Source organism: Sciurus carolinensis, chromosome 4, assembly GCF_902686445.1.
Source record: "Sciurus carolinensis chromosome 4, mSciCar1.2, whole genome shotgun sequence".
Classification (NCBI taxonomy): Eukaryota; Metazoa; Chordata; class Mammalia; order Rodentia; family Sciuridae; genus Sciurus; species Sciurus carolinensis.
Genome location: NC_062216.1, coordinates 69,657,139 through 69,676,349, shown reverse-complemented (window position 1 = coordinate 69,676,349; position 19,211 = coordinate 69,657,139). Strand labels below are relative to the sequence as shown.

Genomic DNA, 19,211 nt, shown 5'->3' with positions numbered 1-19,211 from the left:
ACAATCCTATAAAGGCCCCAGCCATGCTTTGGTTCCCAGATTTTTCTCTGTTGTTGGGAAAGAATTTTTTTTTTTCCTGTTCCCATTTTTTATTGGTATATTATAGTTGTACATAATGGGTGGGATTTGTTATATATCAGTACGTGTACACAATATGACAATATAATTTGGCCAGTTCATTTCTTTTTAAATACATATTTTTTTTTTTTGCCTAAAACAAAAAATCAGTTCTTGATGAAATTATATATTCTGTATGGCAAAAGAGAAAAATAAAAGATAATGACAAATAGCAAAGAAAAGAGAAGCAAGAGCATTGTCAAAAAGTATTATGATTATTTTACTTTTTAAGAGACGAATCACATCCAAGTGTGGTGGTCCATGACTACAATCCTAGGTACTCTGGAGGCTGAGGCAGGATGATCATAAGTTTGAGGCCAGCCCATATACAGTACTTACCCAGCACCTGTGAGACCCTGGGTTCAATCCCCAGTATGGAGGCAGGAAAACCAGAGAGAAAGAGATGGGGGTCTCACTATGTTCCCTCAAACTCCTGGACTTAAGTTATCCTCCCATCTCATCTTTCAAGTGACTGGGACTACAAGTGTACGCTACAATACCTGGCAAAAATTGTTATTAGAAACTTGAAAAAGTGATTTTACTTTCATAGGCAGAGTTTTGATGAAACAGCCTGCCTGGCTTCCCTGTATCTTTGATGTAAAACCCATGTTCTGATCTCATGAGAAGCCATTTAAAAATGAATAAGGCCAATACTAAATTCTTAGATACATAGCCACAGAACTAAAGAACTCAACTGAAAACTCAGTTTATATTATGATGCTGCTTGATATAACATGATAGAAGAAATGAACATTTCAAAGAAGTATGAAGTACACAATTATTTGGGGACTGCCTGGTTAATATGAGACTTCTGTACAAGGAGGGATGAGCCGTGAATATCTGGGGAAAAATTCATCTTTTCACCTTCATTTTTGCCAGAGTAGTTAGTTCTCATGTCTTCAGACAGGGAGATGAAAGTGGTTTGAGAGCTCTTATAGTTTATCTTTTCCCCTGCCCCTTCCTATACTGAACTGTGCTTGATCCATCACAAGTAAAAAGATGCCTAGTTACTGCTAACACCCAGACAGTGAGTCCTGGCTATGGCTGATCTAAGTTTCCTCCTGTAAGATTACATAATCCATTTTCTTAGCTTTAATTGCTTGCCTGTCATTCTCCAGCACTGCAGATTAAGAAGTGGCTTTCAGTTGAGCTCTTTTGCTGTGTGGCTATGTATCTAAGAACTTAGCATTAGCCTTATTTATTTTTAAATGACTTCTCATGAGATTGGAACATGGGTTTTATGCCAGAGACATTGGTGTTTCCTGCAATCCTTAGCTTTTCTGCACCCTCTACCAAGAGGCTTCTTCTTACTCTGTGGTTTAAACAGACTTCACTGTAGTAATTTAGCTTAGTCGAATCAGTACAGAATTTAATTAAAGTAATTTTTGCCATATTAATTATAAATCTGTACTGGTTCCATTTAAAATTCTATTCTCCTGAAAGGCTTATTATGCTACAAAGTTCTCAGATAACATGGAAGCTTCAGGTGTTATAAATCTGCAGCATTAAAAAAAAATTTTTTTTTCTTTTGATACGAGGACTCACTATTTTGCCCAGACTGGCTTCAAACTGCTGGACTCAAGTGATCCTCCTGCCTCAACCTCACTAGTAGGTGGGATAACAGTAGGCACATGCCACCATGTGAGCAATAAGCTTGCATTCGATGGGCACTCTCAGAAAAGCAGGGTTCAGACATATTTTCCCCACAAGCACCAACTTTAGAGCCAAGTGATATGAATTTTATATTATTTTATTGATTTATTTTTTGGTACCAGGGATTGAACCCCAGGGACGCTTAACCACTGAGCAACATCTCCAACCATTTTTGTTTTTGAAACAGAGTCTCACTAAGTTGCTCAGAGCTTTGCTAAATTGCTGAGGCTGGCTTTGAACTTGGAATCCTCCTGCCTCAGCCTCCCACGCTTCTGGAATCACAGTCATGCACCACTGTGCCTGGCCTCTAAATTTAATTTCTGACTTTGGTATTTGACTCATTATGACCTTGGACACCTCACCAGAGGGGGAAGGGAAATCCATGGAAGACCACACTCTTGTTAACAAGACCTGATAGAGCACAATTAGATTTTTCTAAGTAACATGTGACCCAACTGAGGATGTTTTTTGAGTTTGGGTCAGGAAAATGTATTAAGAAAGAAGTAACAGCTTGGCATAGGAAAGAAAGGGGATTGACCTGGCTCTCTTTGAAATTTTGCCACTAATCAGCACCCCAGCTCCCCTTCCAGTTTACCACTCTTAAGTTCCTGTACATACTGCTCCAGACAGAGAACAAATCAAACATGGCCTCTACTCTCGTGGAACTTCAGATCTAGTGGGGAGGACATACTGAACTGGTAGGAGAGTGACAAGCTTTATCAAAGGGAAGTTTACCACAAGAGCCTGGGGCAAAGGGATTTAGCCTACCCTAGAGAACTTGGGAAGGCTCCCTCATGAAGTGACATTTGAATGTGGAGATGGGAAGATTCCTGGGTGTTAATTAGATGAAGGATGGTTCATTCCCCCTAGCACACCTGTGTGTGCCATGTCAGGCTGTGGGGAGATGAAAGAAACAAGCTATGGGTAAAGGCAGGTTGGAGCATTTTTGTCATTACAACTCAGGGCCACAGAGTCAAAGCCATCAAATTATCTTACCCTGAACCCCTGTGCCAGCCTTAAGGCATGCATGTGTGGAGAGGGGAAGGGTGTAAAGACCTGTGCAACTTACAAGAGTATCAGGTGCTTGTTAGGTTGAGGGGTTCATTCTTGTCTCTACCTTTGCTCTTCTCTTTCCATCTCCACCCCAGGACACACACTTTCCTCCCTTCTACCTTGAAAATGCCATTTTTCAAAGCATGGCTCTGCAGTCAAATGTCAGTTTGATCCCAGGCTCCACCACTTACCAGCTCTGTGACCTTGGGGAGGTTACTGAACCTCTTGGTGCTTCTGGTTCCACATCTGTGAAATTGGGATGATAATAATAGTACCCACTCCAGAGGGCTGTGAGAATGAGATGAAGTACCCACTCCAGAGGGTGAGAATGAGATGAAGTACTGTCTGCGTTTACAATAATGCCTGGCACAAGCCTCCATTAAGGTTGTGGGTATTAATATGTATGGCCCCTCCTCTTTCAGAGAGAATTCTGTATCTAGAACAACCCTCACAAAGCTAGGGTTCACATGGGATTCATATTATGTTTGGAGTTAGGGTCATACTTTTTCCCCCATTAGCATTTACTTAGTCAATGCATTTCAACCAAAGTAGCAACTCTGGAGTTAAATTAGATTATTGTTCACTGCAGCAAAGGAGAACACACACCATGCGGGAGTTGTGGGGGATGGTCCAGAAAAGGGTGTGAGAAAGAACTTTTGGTAGAATTTGAGCTATGGTTTGGTGATTTGGGGGAAAGTCTGAGGAATCAGGATTTCACTCTAGATTGGATGCTGTCAGAAAGCAGAAGGAATTCTGTGGTTTGGTTTGTCTATAAATCTTATTGGTAGGAAAAGAATGCTAGTGAGGATAAGGTATAATTGGTAAGGGAAAAGTAGTCACTCATTTTGGCTGAGAAAAGGAGTGGCTGGCACAGTGACCTTATTTTTGTCTGTGCTTAGACAAAATTATGAAGTGGCCTTGCTTGGTCTTATTTTCTTGTGGTCTCAGAGTAACCTTGTCTGGGGTTGGTTTTCAATGAGAGTTTACATTCAACAGAAGAATGTAGCTTATCTATGTTTAGCCAGTTTCTAAATGTCAGGGCTGTTCTTTCTTCCACTACTTGTCTAACTTTTATTTGGTTTAGTTTTTTCCTCTATGGACATTATATAATAGACAACACCACTTTGTCTACTGTATACCAGACCATGCTAAACATAGGACACACAAGAACCCTGCCTTCAACGAACTCAAAGTCTAGGATGACAGATTTGGAGATTTTCTAGTACAGTTATTCATTTTCATTGTTTAAATGCCTTCTTCAACTTTTTACAATGTACTCTAGCCTATATCTGGATGCTTCCAATGGCAGGAAACACCTGCCTACAGTGGACAATGCCAAGTGTTAGAAAATGGATTCCCTACCCATATATTCCAATACTTGGACCAAAACCTACCCATTAAGGCACACAGATCAAGTTCCATGTGGTGCCTCTACATAGTTGAGATAGGTAAACTAGATGGGATAGGTAAACTCTGGATTCTCACATTTCAATACAGTACTACCTACTCTTATATTCTTCTAGAAAGAATACTTTAGTTCAATACATACATTAATGTCAGTTGCATTTTCTGAATGGCTTTACTGTTTGGATCTATTGGGTCCAAGGGTGAAGACTACATTATTGGGGGGTTTTCCTAATAAGGTCAGTGACTAGGCAGTTCGATGTTATTGTGGCAGTATAACCACTAGATGGCAGCATCTCATTTCTACTGGCACCACAAAAATCAGGGCGCTCTGAGTTCATATCTCAATTTTAGAGAACAGGGTAAAAGGACCCTCCAGAAATTATCTAGTCAGTTCTCCTGTCATTAAGTGTGAAAGCCCCTTATCAGATCTGCCTAGATGGGTATTTATCCCATTTATAATAATTGCTAGAGAAGTGAGCCCTTTCCCAACAGTAACATAGTCTAATGTGTTAGAATCTTTGTTTGTTGAAAGTTCTACCTAAACAACCACATCACATACTAACAGCTAATTATCTTTTCTTTCTTTACTCATATGAGGTTGTTTTGAATTCAGAAAAAAAAAAATGTTGGTCACTTTCTGAGTCTATAAACACAAAGCCCTTTACCAGTGAGTCACCCTTTAAATCTTAGTTCTTCTTCCTCGCTTTCCCCAAGTCTGTGGTCCTCTAGCATCCTCCTTAACATCTTCTCCAACTCTTTACCTATTGTACTGCCTCCTGGCTATGATGTATGTCATCCCCGAGTTATAGAGCCCCCAATTTTCACATTCTCCTTAGTGCAAATAAGATAATCAAGTTCTCACAATTACAAAGTTAATACCTGAGAACAACATGGGTACTTGGAGATGCTATATCCTACACTCTTTACAAAATGTGTTGGAAAAGATGGACCCCAAACAAGTTTAATAAACTTGTCAACATCACATATTTCTGAAATACTTCTCTCAAGGAATTGAACTTGCTATACTACAAAAATTTAAAGGTGTAATTTTTGTATCATTCCTACAAAGTTTAAGTGAGAGCAGATAATTTGCTAACATGGAGGATAAGTAGAACTGAGAAGCTAAGATCATTTTTCATGCTAGCACTGGGCATAGACCTGATGTATTTTGTGATTCCTATTCCAGTGTCTCTTTTACTGTTACTTTTTTTGCACTGTGGACATATAGGCAAGATCTTAGCACTGATACCTTTTCATTTTAAAAGTACACATATCATGGCGTTTGCCTTTTTAAAAGATACATGTCATAGGGTTTTGTGTTTGTAAGCAGTGTACTTAATGAAAACAAAGGTCTTAGAGTCAGACCATCGTAGTTATAGATTTGCTGCTTTCAAGCCATGTAGCTTTGGAAAAGTTGACTAACTTCTCCAATCCACTGTTTCCTCATCTTCTAATAGTGTTGAGAGAATTACCTGAGGCTGTATAAGTATTCAAAGCACTTGGCACAGTGTCTGACAAATGCTGATTTTACTTATATATAATAATTATTGCTAGCAGGGTTTGTTCTAAGAGAAGGCCCAAATGGTTTGGGAGAAGTTACTCCATGCTGATGTGGTTTCAGATCTCACCACCATCCTTCACCTCTCAAGAAACATAAGGAACTTGGGATGCAGAGGAGAAAGCCTAACCAGGGAAAGGCCAAGCTTGTAAACTAGAACAGATCTGTTGTGATTTAGAATCCTTAATGCCCATTCCTCTGGTTTACAGACTAATATGTATCTAATCCATTCCAGACAACTGTCAATGGGCTTGGAGACAGCAGGGATAGAGATAAGGAGAGTAGGAATTTGGATATTCCTTGTGCCTTTTCATTACCAATATCAGCAGGAGCAAAAATAGCTACCTAGTACTTTTGCAATATCTAGATTGGCATAGATTCCAGATAACTATTCTGCCATAATTTTTTTGTAAATTATTCACATGCTTTGTTTCTGGTGGTACCTACACCAGTGTCTCCAACATCCACATTTATATCTGTTGTTTTATAAATAATTAGGTCAACCTGGAATCCAGTCCCAGCTCTTCTACAAACTTGGTATGTTACCTCCTCCTTCTGGGCCTTGGTTCCACATGTGTAAGATTAAGGGGTGGTCCCAAGGTCCCTTCTAGCTCTAACTTCCTGTGGTATGTAGCTTCTGTTTCCCCTTTACTCTCAGTGATTCCTTAGTGAACTTAGGTTCATAGTTCTTCCAGTTTAGGATCAGATTTGGATCACAAAATGAAGACAAAAAACTTAACAATGCAAAATAAAGGATGAAGTGGCAGAGGTGGAGGATATTTTGAGAGCAGCCCGAGTTGTTTTAGAGAAAATTGGCCTTCCCTCTTGCCAAATGAGAGTATAGTTCGTTTTAATAAGAAAAATGACACCAGAGGGGTCCATAGGATCCAAAGTGTCACTTCTCAGTTGTTCCCCCCTACTTCTATGTAGACTAGATGACATCCACAGACAGAAAACATCCTCATAGGTATATTTGGATTCTCAGGAATTGCTCCCGAATGTGTGGGGCAGTGCAGTACAAGTTGTAATTGATACAACTTGATGGGAAATATCAACTACAGCAGAGATAATAGGCTGGACTTGTAAGAGGCAGGTAGGTGAATTTCATTACCCATTTGGGAATACAAATTGGAGAGGATGAGATGAGAACTATCTTTAATAAACTCTTAAGTATCTACAAATTATACCATTCATAAATAAAGATTCTTTGTTGAATAGCTATTTATTATAAATATAACAGTTTGGGATCTTTGTTCTTGAAATCTACTAATCTTGGGAGAAGACTAATGACTGAAAACATATATTCAAATGCTTTAATAAATAGTCTAACATGTAGCAAGCTCTACAGATATGTCGTTCATATCTGTACATGGTGTAGGGGACATTTCAAACCCAGGGAACATAAAGTCTATCTTTGTTTTGAACAAACATGACAAGGGAAAAAGGTTTAAAAGTACATGTCAATACCAAGTAGTGGGTGCTGCAATAACATTAGGTAAAATTGAAGTATTTCAAATGAACATAAAGTAAATTAACATATTCATTATCTTTTAATCCATGCTCATTTCTGAAAGGAAGGAAGGAAAGAGGCTTAGTCTTGTGAATATGCGGTTTCAGTTATTAAAGTACCAAATGAATCTTAAAAGTCAGAAAATTTTAATTGTCGCTTTAGTCATTAAACATTTATTGACCATCCACTATGTGCCAGTAATCACATGCCAGGCACATGTGCTAGGAATAACTTCAAGGATGAATAAAGTGCAGTCCTTACCCTCAACATCTTGTCCTGGTGAAGAGAAGGATGTGTCAACAAGTAAATGATAATTCTATGTGATAAAGGCTGGTCAGAGATAAGGATTCAGCACACAAAGGGTCAAGAGATCCAATGTTCCTGGATAACAAGGTAGACCTAACTTAAGGGTAGGGCCACATTCTGCATAAATCTTGAAAGAAAATGCCAGATTATTAAAGTAAAAAGGTACAGTTCAGTCTCAACAGAGAAGGAAAATGGCAATGTGTAGAGCTTGGAAAAGGGTCTGTGTGTCTGAAGACTGGGAGCAGGTGCAGCAGGAATGTATGGTGGTGAGGGAGGGATGTGAGTGGCACAGAAGAATTTGAGGTGATAAAGCTGGGAAGAAGGGTTGGGGCCTAGTCTATAAGGAATCTGTATTCTAAACTAAGGTGTCTAGGTTTTGTTTGGGAACTGACCAAATTTTTAAGAAGTTGGAACACAGTTTGGTAAGACTCTGTGGTAATTCTAATACATGCCAATGGGCGCTGACCCCCCTCACGGCGGATATGCGTGCATGCGTGCATTTATCAGTACTTGGATAACTGTGTAAGACTAGGTAAGTAGAGATTTATCAGTGGAAATGAAGAATATGGAAGCTAGAGCATTATTGTAGTATGGGCAATTGCTTTCCACAATTTCAGTTACCTGTGGTTCATTTTGGTCTGACAATATTATATTGAAAATTCCTGAAACAAATAACTCATAGATTTTAAATTGCATTCCATTTTGAGTAGCGCGATCAAATTTCACACCATCAAGGCTCCATCCTTCTCAGAACATGACCAGAAGAACAAACTCTCTGGTCTCTTTATAAGGGCATGAACCCCATTTGTAGTTCATGACCTAACTACTTCCTAAAGGTCTTACCTTCAGATACCATCTCACTGAGGCTTAGAATTTCAACATGGTTGAATTTGGGGAAAACATAAGCATTGAGTTCATAACAAATGTCATTGCCCAGGGTTCCCATTGGTTGACTGGAAGTCAAAGATCCTGAATTTAGTTAGTGCCTCAATGTATGACTTAACCAAAACAGATAACCCAAACTCTTGTTTCCCATGTCTGCAAATTGGCATTTTCTTTGTGAATATTCTTATATTGGTCTGGTCTCGGAAGACAAGTTGTAATTCAAGTAAGATATGCTTGGATTCTGCTGCAAAAGAAAAGTAGGTTGGAACAAAAGGTCTCTCATCTTAAATGTTAAGTTCCTAGAAAGAACTTCAGATAGGAATCAAGGAGCACCAATGGCACAAGGTGGAAAATAAGAAAACAAAAAAGGTATAACTACTACTTTTTTTTTTTTTTTGTACCACAGATTCAACCCAGGGGCACTTAACCTCTGAGTCACATCCCCAGTTCTTTTTATATTTATTTAGAAACAGGATCTTGCTAAGTTGCTTTGGGCCTCGGTAAGTTGCTGAGTCTGACTTTGAACTCACAATCCTCCTGCCTCAGCCTCCTAAGCCACTGAGATTATAGGCCTGTGCCACTGCCTCCAGCTGGAAGGTGAAAATTCTGACAAAGACATTGAGATGCATGTTGATAGGTATTTTTCATTTTGATAACAGCAAAAGAATGATACTTTTGCATACTGTGCAAACACTGTTCATACTTGATAAAAATCCAGTTTCTTTCATGGATTTCTTGAAGGACAGAAGAGACATTTGTGTCTTAATTTCTCTTTTTACTCCTCATTTTGCTACCTATTATCCCTAAACAGAGAAATAATGAATGAGTTCCCTACTGAATATGTCTTGAAAGCTGATGTCTATAAAATAGCGAGGTTCTGGGAGAGAAGTATAACCAAATGTAAGGAAGCTAAATGACCAATATATGAAAATAGCAAAGCAAGTGCTTGGATTTCAAGTTGCTACCTTATCAATGAGTATTATTACCCAATAATATTCAGTACTTTTTAGTTTAAAATGAATACTGTTTCAGGCATATTATACAAGTGATCTAAAAGATGATCCAAATTATTGCAAGATTTTTACCTAGTGTTCTGGTTTGAAAGTTTTGTCCTCTCTAAAATTCATGTGCTGGAAACTTAATCCCCAATGATGTTGGGATGTGGGGCCTAATGGGAGATGTTTAGGTCATGAGAATGGCACTATAAAAAGTACTTTCCGGAATAAGTTCCCTCTCTTGCCTTTTGACATGCAAGGATGCAACAAGAAGGCCTTCAACAGACCAGTTGCTGGCACCTTGATCTTAGACTTTCTAGAATCTAGAATTGTGAGAAACAAACATCTGTTCTTTATAAATTACCTAGTCTCCAGAATTTTGTTATAGTAGTACATAGTGGACTATGATACTTACGATTTTATTCTATCAATATGGTGCGGTAACAGACATGAAGAAGCCAATACTATAAAAAGAAGTTTTATTGCTAACATATCCCAAGAGAAGAGGACATGCCATTCCATGGGAAAGTATGTCCTAGAGACTTTATTATAGTTTACCAGTGAAGGAATGGGGTGAGGCAAGGGAGGCCAGTTTAAGTAAGTAAAGGATTGGACAGTTTAAATAATTTTAGCAGCCTCTGGGTTATAATGGTGGTCTCTGGTTGTTTGACACCTGGCCCTGATATAATTTCAGGGCAGGAGAAATATCACTTTGCAATATCAGAATTAAATAAAGGGATGGTTGGGGATACGGCCCTGAGATTGGTTGGTTATATATGAAAGGCATGCTTAGGGGAGTCCTTTCCTTCGCTAGGAATTAGCCAGCTTCAGGAGGGACAGTCTCCCTGGCCAGCATGGTTCCTGAGATATCAAAGAACCATAAAATATAGTAAATGAAAAGCATGATTAATACATAAATATATGTGTCTTTTTAAGCAACAGAGAGTGTGAGATGAAATCAGTTAGGTTTGAACTAAAATAGTTTTGATTTCTCTCTTTACCCCTCATTTTACCACCCATTCTCCTGAGGAAGGTGACTGACCATCTGAATGGGGAGCAAAAATTTCTTGTCCTTTAAAACTGAAGTTTAGATATCAATTTGTGTGGGTTTTAATAGTAATGAAGTGTTTCCCAGGATGTAGCATAATCTGTTTACTGTCCTTGAAAGAAAGTCACTGACCACCCTGGAGTAGCTTACCCCAACATCTTATCTGTGACCAAAGGCAACTTGTACTGTCCTTCATGTCACTGCATTCCCATAGGAACTCATTTGCCATGAAAATGGAGTACAATGTCTGTATCCCATTTTCTCATCAAGCCATGATGGATAATGTGTCCAGAGCTCAAGAGGAACTTAACAGTCTCCAACCCCCAGAGGGTTATTATACAGAAGTGTGTGGTGGCCAGCTGCTCTCCATCTAAGAGAACAGAGTAGAGAAATTGGATTTAAACTATAGTTGTCCACACTTCATCCTCAGGGACTATTTCCAAGACACCCAATAGATGCCTGAAACTGCAGATAGTACTTGTTTTAGTCAGCTTTTTTGCTGCTGTGACTCAGGACATGAACAGAACAATTGTAGAAGAGGAGGAAGAGTTCATTTGAGGGCTCACAGTTTCAGAGATGTCAGTCCATAGACAGCAAATTTCATTCCTCCAGGCTTGAGGTGAGGCAGAAGAGTGTGGCAGAGGTAAGCGGCTCACATAAAGATCGGGAAGCAGAGAGAAACTCATATTCAAAATACATACCCCAAAGACACACCCCAAAAGACCCAACTCCTCCAGCCACACCCTACCCATCTACAGTTTCCACTCAGTTAATCCCATTAGGGGATTAATTCACAGATGGGGTTAAGACTCTCATAACCCAATCGTTTCTCATCTAAACCTTGAAACCTTCTTGCATTGTCTCACACATGAGCTTTTGGGGGACACCTAATATCTAAACCATAACAGTACCAAGCTTGTCATCAGGGAGAACTCATTTCTTTTCATATGAAGTTTTCAACCCACAAATTTAATATCTTTTCCATCTTAATTAAGCACATATTGTGGCCATAACTTTTGTAGTTGGAGGTATGGCAGCAAAATTAGCATTTCTTTTTGTCTTCATAATTTCACAGATTTGTCTTACTATAGATCATAGCAACCTCAGGATATGATTTTTTTCTGTCCTTATAAAGAAAAGGAAACCTTTTATCTTTTCACTTAAAGGAAGCACTTTATAGCTTTTCTTTAGCATGTCCAAAATTGCCAGCATCATTTCTCTTGCACATTGGAGCCATTATTATGTAAAATAAGAGTTACTTGAATGAAAAGCACTGTGGAACTATATGTCAGTCTGATTGCCAAAATGGTAACCAAGTCACTAACGAGAGGGTAGCATACAATGGGGACACACTGGACAAAGGGACAATTCAGATCCCAGACAGGTCTGAGCAGGAAAGTGCATTTCATCAGGGTGCTCAGAAAAGTTGGCAATTTAAAACTTACTAATTATTTCTGGAATTTTCCATTTACTTCCAAACATTTCATTTGAATATTGACACATCACAGTTGATTACAAAAAAACAAAACTGTGGATAATGCGACACCACTTAACAACACAAGGTGTTTTAGTTAAACATCAGAAAGAATTGCTTGTTGCAGTTTGAGATACATAATCGGTGACCAAAAGCAGCCTTAAAATTGCTTGCCTTAGGTATCTCAAACAGGAAAGATTGGCAAAAGACTGAGGCAACCTGCCAGGGTAGGTGTGATATGGAAACTATCCTTGGTTAATCTCCCACCAGGCACACATGTTTATCTTTAGAAATCCTCTCTCATGAGTCTTAGAACAAGGTGGTTTTGTACCTTGTCTCTCCTATTAGACACTAATAATCTTTAGGGCAGTGACAATGTCTAGCATTGATGGCTTATACGTAGTAGACACTCGAGATCGTTTTAGAGTGGATGAATTATATTCAGATGAAATTCGTTTTTAGCATTCTTCAGTGCCTCACTTTCTCTTCCACCCTCTTCCTCTTTTAAGCACCTTTTCTATTCCAGGTGATCTCTGAAATCTCTTCCAGCTCAGAAATATTAGTAGTTTGGGTTTTCTTGTGTTGTTTCACCTTCCTTTGGAAACACAGATCTTATAAGTTATATCTGCTTATAAATTCTTTAATAATATAATAATATCTTCTAATTATATACATGATTTCAGTTAACTCTCACAATTTGATGGACTATGCATCATCATCATCATCATCACAGTTTCACAAATAAGCAAATTCAGGCTTAGATTATGGCAAATCCAAGGTCAAATACTTAATAAGTATGTAAACTCACATCTGTCTGATTTCAAAGCCCAGCATTAGTACACAATGCCATATGATTTCTCTCACTTGGGAACATGCCAAAAAGGGAGAGCCTTAAAATATTTTTCCCCACTAGGAACAGCAAGCCCTGTTCACTAGAATGAGGGAGACATAAATTGATGTATGAAGAACAGAACACTCCACCTCCATTCAAGATCAGCCCTGGTATCCCAGCTGCCCAAGCCTGCCTATCTCTCCCCAACTACTGCAGAATGTAGGCAGTTCCCCAGGTTGTCTGCTGGGATGAGTGGGTGCCAAATGCTTAGGTGCTTTGGGCCCTGATAATTACTGTTCATTCATCTAAAGAGTATTCATCCCTCCCTTTGTAGCAGCTTAACCACTGGAAATAGGCCCTCTCTGTCAACAGCATAGTTTGACAGTCCATTCTGTATTTTTCAGTTAGATTTTGTTTTCATCTTTGGTCACTAACCCATTATGAGAGAAATTCTGATCAGGCTTGGATCACAGAGGACCAAGACTGTGGTGTATTTAGCTGCTATATCAGAAATAGCAAGTACTTAAGCCTATAATGCACACTGCCCACAGGCCTTCTGCAACGAGTTCTGTCAGTGAATATCCCCCTTTCTACCAAATACGTTCCTCTGCTCAGACTCCTTTTAAAGAAAGCAATGAATTCCCTCCCTGCAATTATAGTGTAATTCATTGGGAACGTGATTTAATTTGTATATAATTTTCTTGGATCGAATCACCCTAAAGCAATCTCAAGTTGAAGTTTTGTTATTATAAAACCCAAGAAGATCATCCAATTATCATTTTAGAGTTTGTATTGTCCTGTTTCACAGTGGGAAGCAGAAAAGGGGATACAGGCTTATTTTCAGCAGCCCCTCTCTTGGTTTCTAACCACCACCATCCTCCATGCTTAGGAGATGGTAGGGAAGGAGGAGCTGGAACTTGGAGCCCCCATTTTGAAATGATGACAGAGTCAGAAATACACTTGCTAGTTTTAAAAATTATTTGAGAATAAAAGTTAGTTTATACATTTGTATCCAAGGTAGCAGGACATCGTGATTAGGGATATAGACTCTGAAGCCAACCTAAATTTAAATTTGGCCTGTAGTACTAGCCAGCTCTGTGAAACTTGCTGTGCTTCAGCAGCATCATTTACAAGTGTACCTGTCTCCCAGGGCTGCTGTGATAGTTCAGTGATTGATATATTGGAAGTGCTTAGGACATAGCCTTGTGTATAAGTACCAAATATCTGACACAGGGCCTGGCACCTGGTTCAGTGTCTGTGAATGAGTAGGAGTATTCCATTACTTACCTGTAATAATGCCTTCATGGCTGCATTGCCATTAGGTTACAAAGATAGGGTTAAATTTCTGGAAAGAAAAGTTTTAGCTAGTTGGAATGAATGACTAAGGAGAAGGTAAAATATTTTGTCGGTGAGAGTCTTGTAACAATACTCAATCTCCTCAATCAGGAATTCCTGTGCCATAGGCCTATATATTAACAAGGAGCCAAAGGCCTGGGAGAAGACACTAGCACTGTGAATTCTTTAAAGAGAAATAATTGTCCTCAACTCACATGTGCAAGGTATTAATCCGTTTTGGAAATAAGCCTCTGGGTCCCATTAGGGGGCACAGCAAACTTTCAGCTTATTTGTTAGCACCTGAGATTGACAGATTCTGAGCCAATGAATACTCAAACCTTCCCAGTAGATTTGCTAGCTTTTGCCCACTTTCAGGAAGATTTCTAGCTGAACATCCCAATTATGATTTTTGGTTGCTATTGTACTTTTATCTCCTGGTGCCTACTTCTTACTCAGTTAGCCCACTTCATCCTCTTTCAGGGGAAGCCTTTGGTTCAGAACAATTTAGAGCCAGGTGCAGTGGTGCACATCTGTAATCTCAGTGGCTAGGGAGCCTGAGGCAGGAGGATTGCAAGTTCAAAGCCAACCTCAGCAACTTAGAGAGGCCCTAAAGCAATTTAGCAGGACCATGTCTCAAAATAAAAAAGTTTAAAACTGGACTGGGGATGTGGCTTAATGGTTAAGCACCTCTGGGTTCAATCCCTGGTACCAAAATAGTAATAATAATAATAATAATAATAATTTAGCCATTCACAATGTGTAGAAATTATAGAAAACTTGAGTCTGTGATCCAGCAGAGGGGAGCTATCATGTTGTCTTCTTTTTTTTTTTTTTTTTTTTTGGGTGCTGGGGATCGAACCCAGGGCCTTGTGCTTACAAGGCAAGCACTTTACCGACTAAGCTATCTCCCCAGCCCCGTCATGTTGTCTTCTATACACAGATATGGAGGAGCCAATCCATTTCAGTATGTCTTCAGTAAATGTGTTTGTATGTTTGTATACATGTGCAGAGAAAATACATGGAATTACACATTCCTGTATATTTTTTTAAATATGGCTTTTATACTCTGTTGCCTTAATCTATACAATGCCTTGCTTCTCCCTACTACCTAGGACTTTCTACTTCCTGTGTTCCTTCTACCTTTTTATGATTGTAATCTCTAGAACATTCTCATTACACCAAGTGTTAGATGCAGTTCAATGCATGGAAGCGAAAGAAAGAAAAAAAGAAATTTGGCCCCATTTTATAGTCTATTATTGTGAGAACATTTACTGGGTAATATATTGTGTGTTATCTATATGCAAGTCTTCCTAGCACTTTCAAGGCCTTCTAGTGGAGAGACTGTGTATCCCCACCTTCCCTAATCATGCCAGCATGATTCATTTACTTGATTGTTTGTGCATGGCCGGCATGTGTGTTCTGATTGCAGAGCAGAGGCTTACTCCTACTCTCTCAAGAAAAAAAGGGGGTTATTGTATACTACATGAGATCCAGAGCTGAGGGGAAAAAGCATTAGGATTTCAGCAGTTTTAAGATTCTGCTCTTTTTCTCTCTGCTTCAAAGTATCACTCATGACAGATTTTCTCATCTCTGCGTATCTGTTCTTCTTTCCTTTGATACTCACTGATCCATTCCCTCCATATTCTCCCATCTAAATTCTGATTGTCTTAGCTAATTTCTATTACTGTAATTGAACAGCATCCATTTTTGTTAGGCTGCCTCATGCCCATCTATTATTGAATTCCCTTAGGTCAGATGCATGCTCCTATCTAATTAGCAACCCCTTATTCCCAAAAGATTGCTTTCTCTGTCTACTTTGAAAGATGTATGGGGTCCGGGGGTGCTGAGGACAGTGTAGTGAGAGGAAGCAATAAATGAATCAAGAGCATTACAATTCACAGCAGAATATCCCTGAAAAACAGTGCTAGTATGCTGCAGAAAAACAAAAAGAATTACTAGGGTCTGGGCTCAGTGGTAGAGAGTTTGCCTAGTCCTGAGTTCAGGCCTGGCATTGGGGGAAAATAAATAAATAAATAAAAAGCATCAGCAACTGATGATGGTTATATGCTAAGTTTGTTTCAAGTTTTTCATACACACTAACTCATTTAGGAAATAAAAATACAGAAGCACATACTTAATTTAAGAAATGAGTTGTTTATCTGAAATTCAAACTTAACTGGGCTTATTGTGTTTTATCTAGCAACCCCATTTATCCCTATTTTACAGATAAGGGCACTGAAGCACAAAGAGACAACTTGCCCAAGGACATGCAGCTAGGAAGTGACAAGGCCACTTCCTGTGCTCTTTTCCACTGTTCTATCTGCTGCTTTGGAGTCTATAGTAATGGCAAAACACACTCACACATATACACACCCTAATTTTAAAAATAAAAATAAAAAAACTCCTTTATTCTTGTCATTGTCTTTCTGAAATAAAAATATAAGCCTCAAGTGCCCTTAGATGTTGTATTGATCAGAATCCTGGCCAAAGGTAGAAATTGGAACAGAAAATTTAATATAAAGAATTGTTGGTTATGGAAAGTGTTGTTAACTAAAAGGAGTAAAGGAGAATTGTAAGGGACAAAGAAATTTAGCAGCAGAGAGTAGCTGTTATCCCTGGGACTAAGGGAAAAGTGAATAAGGAAGGAACTTAGATTCCCAGAACCCTGCAAAGCTGGATTCAGACCTCTGAGGAGAGGTCCTGGTTGTCACAGGAACATGCTGCCTGCAGCGGTAGCAGTGAGGAAGCTGTCTGAAGGTACCGCTGTGGCACAGCAAAGGACACATTGAACTGCTGGCAAAGGAGAAATATGGCCTGAAAATTCAGCGCCAGTATTACAAAGCAGGATAAAGAAGCTGGATTTGGAGCTGGAAGACAATAAATTAATAACTGGTAAGGAGGAAAAGTACATTTTTCATTCCAAGGTTGGAAAGTAGCCCAAAACATTATCACATAAAAGGAAAATAGATTGACAAAGAGAGACATTTACACCAAAAAACTAAAAGGTTGCATGAACACATCTCTTGGAGTAGAGCTATAAAATTCAGTCTGCCTCCAGGGGATTGGATGAGCAAGACAAGGTGTTATAAAGCCCATTGTGGGAAAATAGACAGGAGGTTTTTCAACTGAGTAAATGCCCAGCACAGAGTTAATATAGCTGAGAAATTCAACCTGTATTAAATTGAGTGAAACTAAAAAGCCAACCATGAAAGGATAGGTCATTCTTTAGGGAGTCTCCTTAATTATTACTTTCAAAAGGGTAGAAATAACATTTACTATGCAAAATAGCATTTACTCCCTGAACTCTTGACATTTCTGAAGCATCTAAGACAGATGTTTGTAGAGGCAAGGTGACAGACGTGGTGAACTGTGAAGACTCCATTGGCTGCCAGGAGGGAATAAGCCTGAGAGGATGATAAATAGACAGTTCTCTCAAGGTGAAGGAAAATAAGTCAGATATCGGATCTGTTACCTTTAGTTGTAAGATAGTAGCTATTCTATATAGTCAGCAGTTACTTCTTTTTTCTATAAACCCGACTTTCTTGCCTCCATAGCAGCCTCTCTAATTGCAAAGTGTCCTTTTTGATTTGCCTCTAGACAGTCATGTCTGTCCTGCAAACTGCTGACTCCCAGCCTTGCTGGGCAAATTGAACACATCACTCTTTGGAATGCCAGTGTTGTCAAGGTCAGTCCAAGGGACCTTCTTCTATATTGGAAGCATGTCTCATCCTCCCTCCTACCTACCCCAGTAGTGGTGTCTCTTAGTATTTATGGAATACCTATACCCCTTAGCCCACACCTGGTTTGCCTTAATTGAATTAAGGCCTAAACCATCCTGTAGACATGAAAATAACTCCTATACACAGCCCATAGCTTTGCATTCAACCTCTTCCTTAAGACCAAGTCTATATCCTACTCCTTTTTCAAATATCTTAGGGTGCTTTAGAGACTATTGTATTTCTAATACTTCCATGAGAGGCAAAATAGTATAGAACTCAAAAGCAGGGATCAGATTTCCTGGGTTCAAATCCCAGCTCAAACATTTTATCAGGTTTATAAATTCAGGTGAAATTTTAAACTTCTCTATGTCTAGTTTCCTCATTTATAAATGAACATAGTGATAATAGCATCTATCTCAATGAGCTAGTATTAATGTGCATGTGAGAGAATTAAAACAAGATCAGCTGCCTTGGTAATTGCCTTCCTGCACCAAAAAATAATAATACGTTGGACAACTAATAGTACAGGGCGGTGATAACCTGAGAGAAGAGAAACAAACTATGTGGACCCTGTGATTGCCCTAGCTTAGTGACTGCAGGAGGTTTATATGCTGTAAAGTGGTGTTAAGGGAATCCAACTGAGTCTAACAGTCTCACCAAATTGCAGAGACAGAGAACTGAGTTCAGGGAGGCCAAGGCAGCTGAATTTGCAGTTCAGAGTGCTGAAGAGGAGGTAGCTGCCCAAAGCAGAAGCTCCTGACAGCTGCAGAGGGGTTTCCTCACACCTTTGGTTAAACAGTGATCTGAACTTTTGTGGACAAAACTCCACAAGTCTGAGGAAATAATCTTCAGAAAAAACTAGGTCTAGTAATTCCAGAACTCACATGAAACTGGGATTACTTCCCCATTTCCACCAACCAGAATGGGAAAAACTTGAAATACACTGGGCATTGAGCAAAGTGTTTAGAAGGGGCATAACTTGATAGTGGAGGTTTGCTCTGGATCCATTTTATCAAACTTAAAAGAAAACCTCTATAGGAATAATCATACAGCACTCTTCAAGGGAATATAACAAAATCCAGCACTGCACATCATATAAGTTACAGTGTTTGCCCTATAACAAAAGATTTCCAGGTATTCAGAGTCAGGAAAATATAATCCATAATCAGAAGAAAAATAAATCATTACAAATAGATTTTTAAAATAAGGTATATGATGAAATTAGAAGATAAGGACCTTAGGACACTATTATAAATAAGCTAAAAGATGTAAAGAAAAGCATAAAACCATAAGAACTGGATCCTACTTAGAATAAATTA

At 39.0% G+C, this 19,211-nt stretch overlaps 1 protein-coding gene across 1 annotated transcript in view; it reads left to right on the top strand.

The window, feature by feature from the left end:
- Parp11 (poly(ADP-ribose) polymerase family member 11) overlaps positions 1–16,569 on the top strand; it is a 66,030-nt gene extending 49,461 nt beyond the window's left edge. The window contains exon 9 of the transcript XR_007108352.1: positions 16,400–16,569. The gene's annotated coding sequence lies outside the window, so the exon portion shown is untranslated. The remainder of the gene's footprint in view (positions 1–16,399) is intronic.
- Positions 16,570–19,211: the final 2,642 nt, after the last annotated feature.